Here is a 17,991-nt window from a genome sequence, read left to right as displayed (position 1 = left end):
CTGGCCAAGGCCACCAAGGAGCGGATCTGGCGGGGGGAGTTCATTGACCTCTTTTCCTTGCTCCACACAGAGCTGGCCCCCGAGCACGGCCCCGGCCCGGGGGACACGCTGGACCAGTGGGTCTCTGCCTTTCTGGTGTACGCCAGCGTGCTGTGCGAGAAGCACCCGGCCCGCTGCGGGGCCATGTTCAAGTACCTGGACACCATCCGCAAGCTGCACGCCACTTACGGGGGCACCTCGTGGATGAGCTACGACGAGGACTTCCGGCGGCGGGCGGCCAAGGACCCGACCCTGCCGTGGGGCGACGTGGACCTGGACCTGTGGATGAAGTGGATGGCACCCCTCAAGTCGCTCGCCAGCAGGCAGCAGCATGCCGAGAGCGAGCCGCAGGCCCAGCCACCGCCACCGCCGCCCCAGCCGCCCCAGAGCCCCAAGCAGGAGGAGAAAAGCCAGGTGTGACGGGCCCGCGGCCGCGGCGGCGCGCGTTTCCCCGGCCGCGCTGGTCCCGGCCGGGCGCCCCCTCGGAGGGGACGAGGGAAAGGGGTCACCGACGGGGCGAGGGAGCCAGGCGGGCGCTGGGGATGCCTGCAGGTCGGTCGGCTGCTCCCCTGTCGCAACCTCGGCCCGCGCGAGCCGGAGGGTGGTTTGCGAGGCCCAGCGTAGTACCTGCCCCGGTGCGGCACCCGTGTCCACCTGGCCGTGGTGGGAGGTGTGGACATCCCCGGCGAAAAGAGTGCTCTCTCAGAAAATAGGTGTTTGTATTATTTGTTGCTCAGGCCATCAAAAACTAGGAACCAAGGTAGTTCCCTCCCCCAGTAGATAATTGCATCTTCCTTAAGACATCAGAAGAAAGAGGGGGTTTTCCTCTTTCCTTGAGTTGTCTTAAAAAGAATTAAACTTTCTCAGCAACAGAATCATGCGTATGGTAAGACAAAGAGGACAAACTTCCCTGTTATTCTGGGAGCATTTGGTAGTTGCAGGCCTTGTGGGAGGCCAGAAAAATTGCTGTAGTTAAAGACAAACTTCAGTTTGAAGGATTGCAGCTTGCAAATTTACTATGATTTGAAGATTTATGTCTACTTTGGGACTCAGTAGATTTAATCCATAAGTTCTGGCCTGTTTTGTGGGAAAGGATGATGGGTGTGATTAGGGGAAGTAGGGAAGATCTCGTGTACATTAAGGATTTGCTTTTATTACAGGCATCAGTTGTCACTGAATTGGCATAACCCCTAATGTACACAGGCAGATCTACTATTTCCACTGCTTGAGCAGTGACAGTGAGCTCCACTGAAACAAATAGCTGCCTGTTAGGGATTGTACTGTTTCTCATATACTGGTGGCTGTAATCTATCAAATCTCCAGTGTAAAAAGTGTGAATGCTAAATGATGCTTTTCATGCCAACTGAATGATGCTTGAAAGGTTCTGTTATATTGGCCCTATTTATTTTTAAGCAATATTTTTAGGGTCATACAGAAAGCTGAAGAATCTTTGTGTTCCCAAAAGATTTTATTGCTATCCCATCAGATACTGTACTTCTCAGTCAATGTCAGCACAGAGGAGCGGTTAAATTATTGGACTGCGTTAGTTTGATCTGGAAAGAGAGGACTTTTCCAGGGGATCTGCAAGTGTTTCATGTGTCACACTAAATCTGGACTTTTGTACCTATCAAAATTGGCTTTTCTGAGCCCACCTGCAAAAAATGGAAACAAGCGCCGTGTAATGAGTACTATAATAGCTCGCAGTGCAGGCATTATGGCCTTAGTGCGTTCTGTGATTGATATTCTAGCCTTATGTAATTTGTTCTGGTATCTCTGTTTAGATTTCTCCGTTCTCAAGAACAACAGGTCAGTTTTCATTTTACTACAGATCTTACGTGAGCACCAGACGGGCAGTGTCTCATACATTTCATCTCATCCGAGATTGGATCTTCAGCTTGTAATGTTAACCAGACTTGTAACTTTCACGATAGCTGTTCTAACAGTACAGACCTTTGGGCAGTTGTCTGCTTAGGCACTGAAGGTCTTGATCCACACTGGTTGAATGGAAAATTTTCAATTGATTGAAGTAGTAGGATAGATTTTCCCCGTGTCTGAAAGAAGCAAGCAGAAGTTGCTTGACGAAAAGTTCTGTGTGTTCATTTTTAACCAAGTAGTTTATAAAAATGCCAAGATAAGTTCAGTTTAATGGTTTGTCTGAATATAAAAATTGTAGTGCTTTAGAAGCACAAGAAAAGAAAAAGCTGTATAAGCTGTTCAGTGTGGATTCAGTACCTTTCCGTTGATATAGAGCAGTTCTTGTTGACATCCCTTGCACTGTATTTTATAACTGTCTAAGAAAGAAACACGTCCTTAACCAAAATAATTGTCTGAGCAGGTTGTTGAAACGTAGATGTGGCCTAGGATAAAGCATGAGGTTATCATTGGCAAGGCAGCAGCAAGGAAATGTTGCTCTTCTAAAGGTGACCTGTCTGCCCCCGCTAAGCTGTGGCTGTGGCTGTTTGGGAAGAAGACCTAGAGAATTAAAATGGGAGAATTAAAATAGGCTTTTATATACAATAGGCTTTGACTAGAATCTAAGCTTTTCCACTTTCATATGATCAAGAGGAAGAAATGCTGTACAGAGAACTTTTCTTCCATATTGTTTGTTTGAGTTGATTTTTTTTCCTCATATAATCAGAGGACAGCATTAGGCAGTCTGACTCGATTTCCTCTCTCAATTGAAGGCTTCTTAAATTTCAAGAGCTTGTGTCTCTCTAGTTCTGCAGTTCTACAGAAGGTCAACCAGAAAAAAAAAATTGAAAAAAGCAAAGCTGTGTTGGAGGCTGACTAGCCTTTCTAAGGAAGCAGTAAAGATCTGTAGCTTTGTTTGCACAGAATAAAGTGAGAAAAGCTGGCTTCAGTTTGAATGCAGTAATCGGCACATAGGTAGGATAGTTGAGACTCATTCCTGCAAATTTATATCTCACTTAACTTCAGGCCATTCTCAATTTTTTTTTTCAGACTCCATGAAAACAGAAGGCCAGTTGGAAAGGCAGTCAGACTAAGTGGGTGAGTTTATATATAAAACTGACTAACTTTGGACTTTAAATATTTGCAGATTTGTTAAATGCAGAATTTCTTATTGGTGCCAACAGCCTGACTCCGTTGGTGTTTAAGTGGAGCTCTGGTATTCTAGTGCATTCTTTTACCTCTGCTTCTGTTGCGTTGCAAGCTGTGCTAGAGAAGACGTAGGAAATTCATTTTACCCAATCAGCAATTGTAACAATGGACTACAAACCTGCAGAGCAAGCCAGTTTGCTGGAAAACAGGAATTCCTGCAGCGCAGCACTTGTCACAGACTATCCAAAGAGGGCAAAGATTCAGGAAGGTGAATAAATTGAACATTTGTTGCATGAGGTCAGGAACAGTCTCCTGGAGGAGAACCCTACCCTAAAATACTACTTTGAAAGTATAAGCCAATTTAATGCACAGATTAACCCTTCTTATTTGAGCAAACTTGTGTGCAATCCTGGATCTTGGCAGATCACTACCGGACACTTCAAAATCTATGTATTATATTTGTTCAAAAAAATAAATCATAACTTGTCTTGTTACAGCTGTTAATTTTACCACTTCACTGAGAATATCGTCAACGTAAATGTATATCTGACTTAAAACAGTATCCTACACTTGCTATATCTCAGGTTGTTGACAGAATTATTCTGTGAGGCTCAGTATTGCCTCTGCGCTCTTCCTCTGAAAAATGCATTAACCATTGCTGTCATAGCCAGAAGTCACTTTTAGCCCAATTGTGCATTACAAAGTTCTTGATCAAGTATAATATTGACCTAAATTATTTTTCTATTTTTATCCTCATAGAATACATCCTGAGCATCAGACTAAGACCTTTGTAGTCTGGTGCTCATGAAAATCAGACTTGCTGGTTCATGGTTTAATCATTTTACAACTTCTCAGTATTTTGTTTTCATTTCCTTTCCCCTTGCATAGTAGGGAGTATGATCAAGGTAATTCTGTGATCCAGTAACACGCATGATGGTAAGCGCATGCGTTTAGTTTCAGGAAGAAAAACTGCCATTTTCTGCTCTCCTTTCCCTTTTCTTGGTAGTTTCAATAATACGCATAACATGAAGTGTTTGTAAATTGATAATAAAATGTTTGTGACTTCACCTAAATAAATTTTATATATAAATGCTATTCTTAATCTTAGCCTTTTTTTCCCTGCTGCTTCTTATATTATTGCCACTTCCCATTTCATAATCACTTTTTTCCATCAGCTGACCTTTTACAAAAGCTTTTGTTTTTCAGTTCTGAAAGCGCAGCAGAATCTTAACCGTCAGCAGAAAACCTTTGAAAGGCCTTTGAAATTGGCCTTCAGTATTTTCTTTAAAGGCTTGATAATGTTTTAACTGTAGTTGTCATAGCTCGTTCATCTTTACCGGTTTAGACAACGGTAGGTATCAGGCCTTAATCTGTCTTGGAACCGAAAATGTAATACCTGCTGTATCAAAATACCAGGTTTTTTATGGCCCCCAAACTGGGACTCTGATCCAGTGTATACTGAAATATTTGCACTCAATAGGATAGAATATAGAGCAATTTTACAGGTGGAAGTACAAATAATAAAAATGTCTTTCGTTGTTGAGCAGGTGCCGAAGCTCGGTATCAGATCACTCATACCGTCTTTCTCTTGTCCTGTTTTCTTCATCAGAATTCTGTTCTTCAGTAGTCCAAGCTGTGTCTCTTCACCGTCGTTGCTACAGATTAATCATCACAGGCATCTCCTGAGGAAATTCTGTAATAGTGACAGGATGGGGGGTGGAGGGGGGGGGGGAGTAGGCATTGGTCTCTTCAGTCCCAGTGATGAGTTGCACAAGTGCAGGGCTTAACCTACTGACTCCCCCCGCTGCAAAGTGGCAACAGTTTCCGTTTTCCTGTCCTATTTGGGAGTAGTATACCCAGCTGGAGTCTGAAACACTTCCTAATGTTCTTTGCGGAGTCCTTCTGCCAAGAATTTGTTGGGTTTGTTTGTTACTCTCTAGTCTTCAGTCTGGTGCCCTTCCTGGCACTCTGTCACCTCCCAGTTTCCTTGTGGCTGCTGATGTTAGACTGGACCACCCTGTCGTCTTTGTCTGCTGTAGACAATTGCCAGGGTTCTGCTTTGCTGTCCAATGTCAGTGGCTGCTTTAAAATTGCTGCCTGCTTTCATAAAGAAACTCGCCTTTCAAATTATTAGCAATGCTGTTTTTAAGAAATGTGGAATTTCTCTCTCTCTCAATTTCTCTCTCTCGATTTCTCACACACACACACACACGCACACACACAGCCTTCATCGCTGTCTTTGAGCCACCCAGTCACTGCAGTACTTGTGCTTCCCTGCTTTGGAAGCATATGTGCTTTCCCGCTCACTGCTGTGCTGTAAGCTTGTGCATGAAATTTCTTTGGTCCTTAATTTCTCATTAAAAGTGTTCAACTTCAGTCAGTTTCTTCTCCTTCAGTTAGTTACTGGGTAGATTTGTATATGTCAATGTCATTGGATGAATCTTGCCTTTGCAGCTACTAAAGTTGCCATGTCCTCGTTGCGTAGATGTGCTTGTTGTGTGGAAAGAGTGGGGCAGAATTACATATCCTCTGTTCATCGTTGATTTATGAGTAGATTGACGGTTATAAGCTAAGCTTGCTGTCATGTACATGTTGTGACAGACAGAACGGAGTTAATGAAGGTGCGAGCTATCTGAAGGCAGACACTGAGGATAACCATTTAACTATGTGATGAGTGAAGATGCACCACACTGTAGGTGAGAAGCTTAGAGTGGAAATGAATCATGATTCTTTTATTCGTACCATAACTGATCTGTAGTGGAAATCGGTAATCTACAGATTTCTTTTTTTTTTAATCCTGATTATTTCTGTAAGTTGTAGGATGTTCTCTCTTCAGTGTTACTGCAATTTCATATTGTTTCCTCAAAAATAAAAAATGTTGAGCATCTATACTAAGTTGCAGCAAAGTTTTTCACCAAGTCTGATGGAATTTCCAATTGGGGATACTTCTAAAATGCATGGGAGCTGATTTGCTTGGGAGGGCCAGTATGTTATGGAGAAATAGTTTTCTGTCAGTTGACTAGAATCAAGTAGTGTGTAATTTTTTTTTTCCCAGATAAGTTTATTGTTACAGATTTCTAGCAAGACAGAAGATTTGTTTTCACAGATGTGCTTTTCCATGTGCTGGGTTCATTTGCTTTGTTACTACAAAGGGCAAATTAAAAACGGAGAATAAGAAAAGTGCCAGATGCAGCACTGACAACACAAAACATGTTGCAGCTTAAAAAGGGATGAGACTAAGATACGTAAGTCTTTGTTAGATCAAGCTGACATGGCCAGGGAGTTAAAAAGAGTCTTCAGCAAAGGTACAGTCAAAGGGGATTTCTAACTTCCGCTAGTTTGCAGCAGTTAAGTTAAAATATTTGGAACATCTGAAAAATGAGACAGTGTTAATATTCTTCTGGCCTTGTTTGTAAATGATGTGTATTAAAGATAAGATGATAACAGAATATGTTGCACATAAGATAGCCTCTCACATCTAAAGGCTGCAGTTGAGGAAAAGGATTGCTTCTGAAATTTGGTGAGATCCTGCCAGTTTCCAAATGTGGCTTCCAGTTTAAGCCTGAGCTTCTACTGTCCCATCTTCCTCTCTCTCAGTATCCCATCAACTGTGTTCTGCTCCTGTATCAAAATCTGGTGAACACAGCATATATGTTCTCAGGGCCAGCCTTAAGATCAGGCAGTGTTGGACCAGATTGTCTGCATGTACAGGTTTTCACAGTGGTGTAGTTCTGCCAAGTTAGTATAGTCCGGCAGGAAGTTTAATACACTGTTAACTGTTCCTGGACAGGGTGCGTAGGGAAAGGTTCCAGGCTACCTGCAAGGTGCATGTGTTTTTGAGAAGCTGGTGGAGCTGCAAACAGGTCCTTCTGTCCACTCCTGTAGTAAGATCAAAACTAAAAGCCCAGAGACTTCTATAAGCTTTGAGGGGAGGGATGTGAGTCAGTGCTAAAGAGCCTACGTTATGTGGAAATGTTGCCAACTGAAGGGTGTTTTTTTTTTTTTTTTGGTCATCTGATCTGGTTTACAGGGACTGCGACAATTTATAATGTCTATATGAGTGCTTTTGGCAGTCCTTATTAAAAACAGGTCGGGTGTCCGGGTATCTGAAAAGTAGGCTAGAAAAGTTACAAAGCTAGATGTTACTTCCCCCCTCTAGTTTGAATCTCACTATTACACAAAGTTCAATGTGCATTAGTCCAGTCCAGTGCAGCACACTTCACTTTATACATATAATCTTCTGGGTCTAGCACTCGTTTGTTTGTTTGTTAAAGTTTTTTCTGGGAAATTTGTCAAAAGCAATTGGTATCTTTGCAGTATGGAAGTTTACTGGGCAGTCAGCTAAATGGCAGCTGAGGTTTGAAAAAGAAAACATTTACAATATCTTAAATATTAGTAAACTTCAAATATTTCAAGAAGTGCTTTTACCTTTTTTGGTGGTTGGTGCTGCTTTCTTTACTTTAAAGAGCACTTTTTTTCTTCCTGTATCTCAGTTGCTGTGTTAGTATTTCCAGGACAGCAGGACAATGTTTACATCTAAACAGAATCTGTTTTGATTTTTTTTTTTTTTAATTGCAAACGTTTGTAGCTATAAAATTTGTTCCACTTAACTTAGTCACTGTTTAGCTTAATTCTTTTTGGTTCTGCACAAAGTCTAAAACTTTGATTGAATTTGGATAAGGTTTTTTATTTTCCGAATCACATAATACTAGTTTTGGATCTATACCTGCATCAGTGAATGCAGAGAATTTCAGTCGCCACTTAAGTGACAAAGTCCTAATGATCTGAAGCGCCTGCTTAATAACAAAAACATGCTTTACAGTTCCTTTAGACCTTTTAAGCGTTTTCTGCATTAGTGGTATGATCCAAAGTGTCCAGAAATGCCCCATTTCGGATAACACGATAAGTTTATTTGCATATGAAGTCTCAATCAGTTATTGCGTGTGGGTTGTTTTGCAGAGGCAATCACAGACAGTTAAATAGTTACATGCGCTGGTTTTAGTCAATGAGGCTATCGTCTAAAAGCTGCAAGACAACATGGTGGTGGACAACCTGGACTCTGTCTTCCCCTGTAGGCATCCCTGGCATAAACAGAGGCAAGATGAGAGGCAAGAACTGGACATCATAGACCAAAAGTGCTTACCTCCCTTGCCTAAATTCCCCACCCTGATTTGGTCTTCTGTTCTTTATCTTCCCCCATAGCTCCCTTACCTCCCCTGGCTTCTGCACTCTGTAACAGTCAAATGTCATTCACGGCAGTGTTTGCAAGGAAAAGGTACCATTAGTACGTGTGGGAGCGTCTCTACCGTATACATGTTGCCCACAGATGATCTGTGCAGTGCTAAGGGTGAAAGATAGATACGTATTTTTCTCCCCTTCAGGTAAAGCTGGGCAATGAAATTTATGCATTAGCTAACTAATAGAACAGAGATTCTGGACTTTAAAATGTTTGCATCTGTGGATTCTTGTCAATAAAATAAAGAGTTCAGCACTGTTAAATCTCTAATGAGCCTACTTTTGATTACAGAGTGCAGGTGTGTATCTTGCTGCACTTCATGTGACTATGGAGATAATGAGAGAGGAATTTGAAGCAATAGGTTTCTCTAAGTGCTGTGGAAAGAGAGGAGAAACATTCTGTTTTCCTTCTTTCCATGCCATTTTTCTTATCCTCGCTTCCTCACCAAAGTCTCCCAAGCCAGGTAAGTGACTTTGTTATCAGTTACTGGTGGATCACAGGAGAGATCTCACTGGTGCTAAATTGGATTGTTAGGAGAAATGAATGACTGTTTACATCTTCAAGAACATGGGGATTTTCCAAAGGATGCACGTTAAATTTGGTGTTATTGAAGGGCTAAAAAAGTGGGGGACCCAATCTGTCCTTTGCTTTCCCACTAGGAAGGGAAGGTTCAACTGCAGAGCTGAATGTGTTTACTAGACAGTGGAAAAGCTATGCATAGGGTCTCCTGCTGAGAGTTGGTATCAGAAAGTATCTTTATGGCTGTGAGGCTTTGTAGGCCAATGTGAGCAAGAAAAGGAGCCCTGGCCAGCAGGTGATGCTGGGCAGGCTGCTGCTGATGCCAGCCTTCAAGGGCACTTCGTGGCATTGCTTATGGAGCTGTGCAGCTGAGAGAGGGAGCTTAAATGTTCACCCTTGTTGTCGTGTCTTAGTGCGCTTTTAAAAAAAAGACACAAAAAAGCACTTTCATTGTACAACTGGAATGCCAAATAATAACAACATATAAACTGCTGTTGCAAATGCTTTATGAGGGGAGAGTGGGTGGTATTTGGTATGTACCATTTCCCAGAACGTGCATTTTGTATTTTAAACGTTTTGATTGCATGCAAATGAAAAGGAATTAAGTTGAATCTTTCAATAAAAACACGGTAGAGAAGAACACAACTTATCGGTGTGTTAAGGTTATTTAAAGTTTTCTGGCTTTGTTAGCAAGCATTTTAAACCATTGGAATCTTTTTGTCCATGCTAAGAACATTGAAAGCAGGGACTTCATTGAGCACGTTGCATTGTTGAGAGCGGTGCAAGCTGCTTGTGGGTCCCGTATTACAAGTATATATTACTCCAGTCCTTATTTTACATCAGAAGGGAGAGGATTTGATAAGCAAACTCTTTACCTGTCTCGTGTATTAGGAAGGTGTTACAATGGAGTTGTTCACAAAGTTAAGCTGAGAAAAAGAGCTCAGGTCACCTGATTCCAGAGTGGTTCACAGCGACTGGACTGTTGGTCTGTGAGATACATGGTGGCTTTTTGCTGCTCTTAATCTGTCCAGTCAATAGTCTCTGGATGAGCAGAGCATGGATGCTGAGAAACTCTTCTTTGTTTCTTTGTGCTGTTTGTGTGTGGTGATTTTTTTTTTTTTTGGGGGGGGGGGTTGTTTTGTTTGTTGGGGGGTTTTTTGCATATATTAGTGTTCCTGCAGCTTCACTCTTGACATTTTGTTCTGTGAAGCTGCTAGGAGAGGGAAATGTTCAAGCCAGTCAACAGCCAGGTGAGAAGGGCTGGTGGAGCTGTTTCCTGACAATTGCAAGAAAATTGCAGTGAATGCAACGGTGGTTACAGCTTGATGCATAACATTTCACAGTGATAGAGGCCCAGGAAAGGTAAATGTGCTTATTGCTATAGCTTGTGTTGCCTAGTGGTTCATACAACATCCTCTGTGTGTCATCACAGAGTAGCATGGACGTGGGTTGATTTTACTGTGATAGGAGGAAAAAAGAAATTGACAAAATATGTCCTGGTGAGATGGTCGATTCTATTGCCTAACCTCACAAGCCACAGAAAAATAAAACATACTTTGCCTCTTTTTCAGAATGCAAAGTGACTTATTTCAGATTGGACATTGCCTTGAGCTTGTGGATGTTTTTGAGGTGGTGAACTTTTGATTTAAAAATTAAAATGGTGCAAATGCTGGACCTAATCGAGAACTTGAAAACTTCGAAAGGTTAGCTCTGGATTGCTTTGTACGTTACTTTGCTTTGCTCAAAGTGCAGCATTATTTTATTGGCAATGAAATTAACTTCTGTATCACGGTTATAATGCCTGTGAAACTCCACCACAGGTTTCTAGTGTTCTTACTAATTAATTGCTTTATGAACAACAAGCAAAGGGACCTATTCAGTTCTTCCCTCCCTTCCACATGCATGAGGAAAATTGCTGTTCCTAAAGGAGAGTGATTTCAGACATCAACATGAAGGCTAGAGTTACTCACTTACAGAGGTGGTACGGATTTCCATTTACCTGATCTTTCCTTTTTCTTACTGCACTCTTTGTAAATAGGCAGGACTAGAGTCAAAAGCCAGAAATACCCTGCTAGTCCAGTGAAGAAGAGTGAGCCACTTTAGGTATCTGTGGACGAGAGAGGTGTCTAATGTTTAGTTAGATGACCTTCACCCATGATGTCCCTTGTAAGGAGCTGGGAGAAGTGTACACACACACACTAGTAGGACACACAGCACTTCAGAAAAGGGAGGATGTTATGGGATGACTATAGATTCCTTGCTTTCCATCCTTCCCTTTATGGAGTGCTTGCTGTGGAGGATTCGGCAGGAGGAAAGGTCTGTTCACTAGCCCCCGTGCCCTGTGATGCCCAGGCAGCGGAGTTCAGAGTTGTACTAGTACAGTTGCTAGTAGTGTTTGGAAAGAGGTGTTGCGAACTGCAGCTGGTGGGAATGATAAAGAAGACGACCTGGAGTTGGGCCGTGGCTGTGTTGTAACTGAGGGCTCATGTTGCCTAGGGAGCTGATGGCAGAGGCAGGAACTTAGTTGACTTCTAGTGAAGCACAATTTTACAAATTTGCATGTGGACGTTGGAAATGGTGACTATGGAGCTTCAAGAGGCCTGAGAGAACGCAGTCGACAGTGCCCTACAGGAAATATTCCTACTATTTGTTTGGAAGCCCTTTCCGAACAGTAATGAAATAGCAAAGTCTGCTGGATTTTGCTATATGTCATGCTGAAGACAGTCAATACTGAGACACAGCGCAGAAATGTGAAAGTAAAGATGCATTGTACAGGACAATTTTTCAAGTGCAGCATATAAGCACTTTTTTACTAAGGTATTTTCTGTTACAGTTTCTACTCTAGTCTTTGTGCTAAGAATTTCATCTGTTTTCTCTTTGTCTAGAAGTTTCCAAAAATCAGTGGTGATGCTGAGTCACCTGAGTACGCTCTAAGGTGTATACATGGTTTACCTTCCACGTGGCCTACTTTGATTTTGTTTGTGCTGGGTTTCATCTGATGTTGTTCTGTGCGGTCAACCTGTTAGATTCAGAGTTATGTGAAAAAAAGTTTGAACTCATTTTCTTTAAAATGTAGTGGCTGTAGGAGCAGCTTCACAAAGATTACTCCAGTATTTCTCAGCAGATGTGCCTCTTATGTTCAGCATCACACCTGAGTACATTTATTTACTTTAAAAAGCATTCCCAATTCAGTGTTTTCATTGTCGAAGATGTTATTTTAAACCAGCAGCAGTATCAGAACATGTTTTTTTCAGGACAAACAGCAATTTCCATAGAACAGGTACTAAAAAACTCGACAAGATTGTTGTAAGATGTTTTTTGCTCCCTTTTAATCCATGAAAGGAAAATTGATAACGGTAGGAATCATATTTGCACAAAAATTCTACTTGCTTTACTGCAAAGCCTTGGAGGTACATTATAATTGTTTTGCCATAATTAATTACATGCAACTTGTTAATGCTTAAAGGTATGTGTACTAACAATGTAGCAAGTCTTAGCTTTTCCATTAACGGAGATAGTCTACAATACAAGTGGGATCTTTAAAGCATTATTAAATCAGAAATTTTAAATCATTCCTCATTTTTTACTTACAGGATAACCACACTGATATGAACCAACTTAAGGGACTATATTTGGAGCACTATTTTTAGCTTCTATTTTGGTGGTCCGGCTTGGAGCCAGACTTCTCTTATTAACTTGGGAGTTTTTCTGGCACAATGTAAAAATGGCTCCATTTTATTATTCCTCACGTTTTTCAAAATCTCCACTCAGAACAGGCTTTTCTAAATTAACCAATGCTTGTGCAGTTATTTTCTGCTTCTTACAAACCACAACTGAAAAGAGCAATTAAAAATCTTGATTGCTGCTGTAAAGTTGGAATTTCATCTTTCTTTAACATGAAGAAACTCTAATTTCAGGACTGTATGCAGCCATTTCTGCTGTCATTGTTAATGAGATTTTTGGGTGTGCACAGACCATAGGATCTAGCACTTAGGGATTTAGAAATGAAGAGCTCACTCATGCAAGTGATTCCTTAGGGTTGGATTTTACTTCGGACACTGCCCTGACTCTTCTCAAGACCTAGATAGTATCAACCATTTCATGATCAAGAGGCATTTGGTATAGCTAGGTTATGTTGTGCCTCAGTAATGCCGGGCTGAATATGTGATCCAGACTTGGAAGCAAAATGCTAAGCCTTCTCTATACTTCTTCTATACTGATAGAAAAAAACACCTGAGTACTGATACTGCAGAGAAGAGCCAAGGCAAGAAAGCTGAATGCGTGGCATGTACAAGGCTAGAGTATGAGTGTGGAAGAGTGCATGCAGGCTCGCTGTCACTGTTAGCAGAGGGAGGTGCAAGGGGCAGAGAGCCTGGCTAATCCCAGCGATTGGTACCACAGACCTCTGCCAACAATACTGGTTATTTAGCCTGGTGAGTCGAGCTCCCCACAGAGTTGCCTCACTGCCCCCAGTGAGGCAGAAGCATGTGAACCATTGCTCTTCTGTCCCTTGCAGACAAGGCAGCTGCCCACCTCTATCCACCTCTGAGCTACAGAGCCAGGTCTTTACTTGCAAAACAGTTTCAGCATACAAGATCATTGGATCCAAGTCACCCTGGTCCCAGCTACAGCAATGATTAGACCTGCATGTGACTAAGTTTAATGCACTACCTTTATTCCTACCTCCCCAATACGTAAAGCTAAGTTTATATATCTAAAAACACAGAAAATAAAGAAATAAAGAAATAAAAAAAAAGAAAATAAAGCTAGCTTCATGTTAAGTCTTACATGTAAATGATCTAAGCTTAAACAAATAAACAAAGTGTCTGTGTGCATCTGTTTTATCTGAAACCACGCTTACAGATGTGCAATTCAGAGAGGTCTCTTGAAGTTGTCAGACCTTTCCCAGTTGTAGAATGGAGAGGGAATCAGAAAGCCAGCTGCCTTGGGTGCTGCACACTTAGTAGCTGTGGCTGTGCTCTCTGCTGACTGCAGTAGTAGCCCCAGTCTAAAATTCATGAGAGGGACAACTGCTATTTAAACAGCGCACCATAAAGCTACAGCCAGAATTTTCTTCCAGAAATCCTGTTAATTCAAGGCATCTGTTATTGGACCAATCTAGATAATTGTAGTGTAGACAGAAAAATAGATCAGAGACAGTTTGTAAGGCCTAGTGTCTTCTGATTTCTCTCTTGGTGCACGTCATTCTTGTATCCCAGGAAAATTTCCCACCATCAGAAAACTATTTATCAAGTTTTAAAACAGGATGCATCTTCACATGCATAGAATTGGTATCCACTAAGCTTCAACATAAACTTTTCTTTTCTGGGCAATAAAAGTTCTCATTATCCTCCTGAGGCACTAACAGTCTGTCTTTTATTGCTTTTAGATCTCCCAGCAGACTACAGAGCAAATAATGAATGAGTGCTTTGATTTTTACAAAGTTTGAGTATATGGTATGCTTTCATAACACAGAAATTATTACACAGATTGTCCTGGCTGGAGAAATGATTTCTAACGTATTGCAGAGTTTTAAGGGGGGAAATTCATTTTGAGAACAGCTATGTGTCCTGGGAAAAGATGGGAAGAGATTAAAAAAAATAAAATAAACAAACATTTGGAATGGAAATGATGAGTTAGAGCAGCCCGAAGTGGAAAGTGGGACCCAAGTGTGCATCTTTGCATGTGTGTGCATTAGTTTTACATCCTAAATCAAGAGCAAGTATATATAGAACCTGTCCATTCTTCCCATCATCTGCCTGTATGCTCATATTCAACTAATGTTTGTATTTTCAGTATAAAGAGGAATACTGTAAGAAGTGCTGGCCAGCTAATGGTTGATAACATGGTAATATGCTTGAAACGGTTAATTTGGTAGATTGTTACTTCTGATCCTTTTTCTTCCCATTAAATTTAGATACTCATTTTGCTTTTGAGCTGCAAACTTGAAAATGTGCTAGCTCTGCTGTTTGATTTCAACCCTATACACCCATCAAAAACTGAATGAGCCTCACATATCATAAAAACAAGCTTGAGGAATTCTGACTTAGCGATTGAGGGGCCCGTGAGAAGCCGCCTTTGCGTTGTTCACGGGTCAGATGAGGATTTCACCCATGTGGCAGGATGTGCGGCTCGTGTGAGTCAACAAAGCTGGCCCTATACACTGCTGTTCTGGCCTCTTTCCAGTGTCAGAGATGTGCCTGCTGAAAGCAAGAGGTCACAGTTAGTGCATGCACTGCTGAAAAATGCCTTTTGGCATAAGAGTCCATACTATAAACCAACGTAATGTAGAGCAGTCCTCAGGATCGGATTAGAAGCAGTGCTTCAGTATGAACTGCATTGTTGTTCCTTTCGGATGTGCTGAACAAATTCTTAACTGAGTAATGCGACTAAGGCCTCAGACACATTTGCAAGGTATGTTAGGCGTTTATGGTGCAGAAGTGGAGTTGTGGCACCTGTCAGGAACTGTACGAGCTCTTCATCTGCCCCATGCAAAGATGCATTTTAGCACGCCCTGAGAAGGGGCGTAGATGTGGACAGCAACTTGCAGAGTTGCTGCAGCTCTTGTGTCTGAGGCTCAAACTGATCTGTCAGCTCTTTAAGCAAACTAAAAGATTAAAGGAAATATGCTTTCTGTCTGTTTGAGCTGATTTTTTTATTTTCAAAAAATAAAAAGAATACTTTTCTTACTAAACAAAACATTATTAGACTAAGTTGGAGGGATTTAATTAACCTAGCCCTATTTCTTACTGATAAGGAGGAGACACCATCTGAGAAGGCACCTTTCCAGGACACCATAAGCTCCTTTTCATTTCAGGCCTACAATACAGAATTATTTATTAAATCTTTAGAAGAATTTTTCTTCTAAAGTCTCTTCTGAGTTTTCTATGTCTTACACCTAGTCCCTGCACACTTTCCGTCTTTCCTTCTCCACTCTTTATTGTTGCCTTAATTTTTTAAAATTCTTTTTACTATGACTCAGGTTAGTTCCGTCTAAATGAAACACCCATGACCTTTTTTTCTCCAGCCTTACAGCTGGGGCCTTCATCATGCACTTGCTTTCCTATGCTGTCTCCTTGCATCACACACCAGAGCCTCTGTGTGCCCCAGCTCCCTAAACCAGCATCCTCCACTGCCCTCCCTTTGCCTAAGGCTCTAGATGTCCTCTCACCTTCTCTTTTCACTGCACCTAAGCATGATGAATTTGCCTCTCATTCTCTGTTGCTCCTCATGCTCATGCTCGCTGTAGTGTTGTGCAGGTTCTCCATCCCTTCCCATCTACCACTCCTGCGTCCTCGTTCTTCCCACCAGCCTCCTGCTGTGTTCTAGATTCCCATCTGCGTTTTTCAGCCTTCAGATCTAAGGCCCCATAGCCCCTGTGGTCAAGAAAGCAAACTAGAACTCTCTTTTGAACCTGTTACTTTTGCTCTGTTGTTTTACTTTCTATTGGGCAAGATGCACTTCTCCTTCCTCCGAAAGCCAAGCTTTTTCTTTAACACGGCTGAAAGTCAAAATCAGTTAGCTACAGTCTTGTCTCCCCAAGAAAAATGTGCTGTTTTGCTGTTACTCTCAAGTCTGCTTCCAGATACTACTGGTCCCCACAAAAATGCATTCTCAGCATGCACAATGTAATAAAACCACTGTCTGAGTTAAGATTTACTTCAACAAATACTAAACTCTTAAGTATTTCTATGCCATTTGAGAGCCTGTGCAAAGAAAAAGTCAATCTTAGAGTAACTTAACTAAAACCACTATTCCTCCTGTCGCCATAGCGCAGTGGTTTCTGCTTAGTTATTACTGCATGCTCTTCTACGTAGGGTTCCCAGTGCGTACTATGACCTCATTTTATGAGCCAATAAAGGACTGAAAAAAAAAGAAGAAGAAAGAATCATTCCATCTCCAATCTGGTTTACAATCTAATGATGTGGAGCTGTGGGTCTGCATCAAGTTATAGAGAAGCAGAGTTTGTAGGAACCGATATAAAACACTGCAGACATCTGCTTACTGTTTTTCCAACATTAACTACTCCTACAGCAACCTGCGTTCTTTTTTGTGACTTCATCATGTCTCACGTTGTGAGCCTGTTGCCAGAAGCATGAATGTAAGCTGGTGAATGAGTATCTGGAAAGATGAGGTAATGCAGTTTCACCTGAGATATGAAACGTCTTGGCCTCCTTGACCATTTTGATAAGGCAGGCCTCACTTGGCCTGGCAGGTGCCCACCTTTTGGAAGATAATCTAGGAAAACATATCCCAAGAATCAAAATACAGCTTCTGAATAGGTCTTAGATTTAGCTTAGTGAGAGGCATATATCTTTTCCTTCAGTTATATGTTTTATCGTGGGTATCAGTTTGAGAATAGGATCATTGTCAAGAGAACTACAAGTTCTACAAGAACGACAATCTCTACTCAGATTTGCTACCAGGAAAAAAAACATCAGCAGATTGAGCTAACATATAATTGTAATTAAGCCAGGTGAAAACTAAAACCAGACCCAAACACTCCCGTACTCTGAAGCCTTTGAAATCCCAAACTACATCTGAGTTTTGTAGCTTAAGCAGATACCGCTAACAGATGCATTAGCTGTCTACCTTAGGCCAAGGTCTTCCTCAAGCCAGGGACTGGTCTCATAACAGGTATCACATCACATGCTCCATCCCTGCTCTTCCCAGGGATAATACAAGAACAAAAGAATAACCACAGTGAATTTTTCTTTCTTTAGAAACTATACTACTTTTAAAAGTATTATGCATCAGTTTAAAACTCATTTAACATGTGGTATGGTTAAATACAAAATGTTTTTTTCTTAAAAGCTAATGTACTATGCTCTGTTTTTTGAGAAAGTCACTTTTACAATGTTTTGCAGGAGACAAGTTAAAGCAGTTCTCTTAAGTAATAAAATATTATTTTAAAATCACTTAAGTCTTCCAGTCTGTTCCAATTTGGGAGGGTGGGGGGAGGGCAAAGCAGATGAGACTCTTCCTTGATCTACGGTCCTCTGGGGGACTCTTCAGGGGCAGTTTTGTTGATCTTTGGATTAGGTCCTCCTTTAAACGTGACATTAGTCATGGTAACAAATACAGAATCTGTGCTACTGGTTTATCTGGCAGTACAAATCTGATGATGTTAGATGTGA

The sequence above is a fragment of the Struthio camelus genome, chromosome 1 (assembly GCF_040807025.1).
Source record: "Struthio camelus isolate bStrCam1 chromosome 1, bStrCam1.hap1, whole genome shotgun sequence".
NCBI classification, from domain to species: Eukaryota; Metazoa; Chordata; class Aves; order Struthioniformes; family Struthionidae; genus Struthio; species Struthio camelus.
This window is presented reverse-complemented; position numbering follows the sequence as displayed.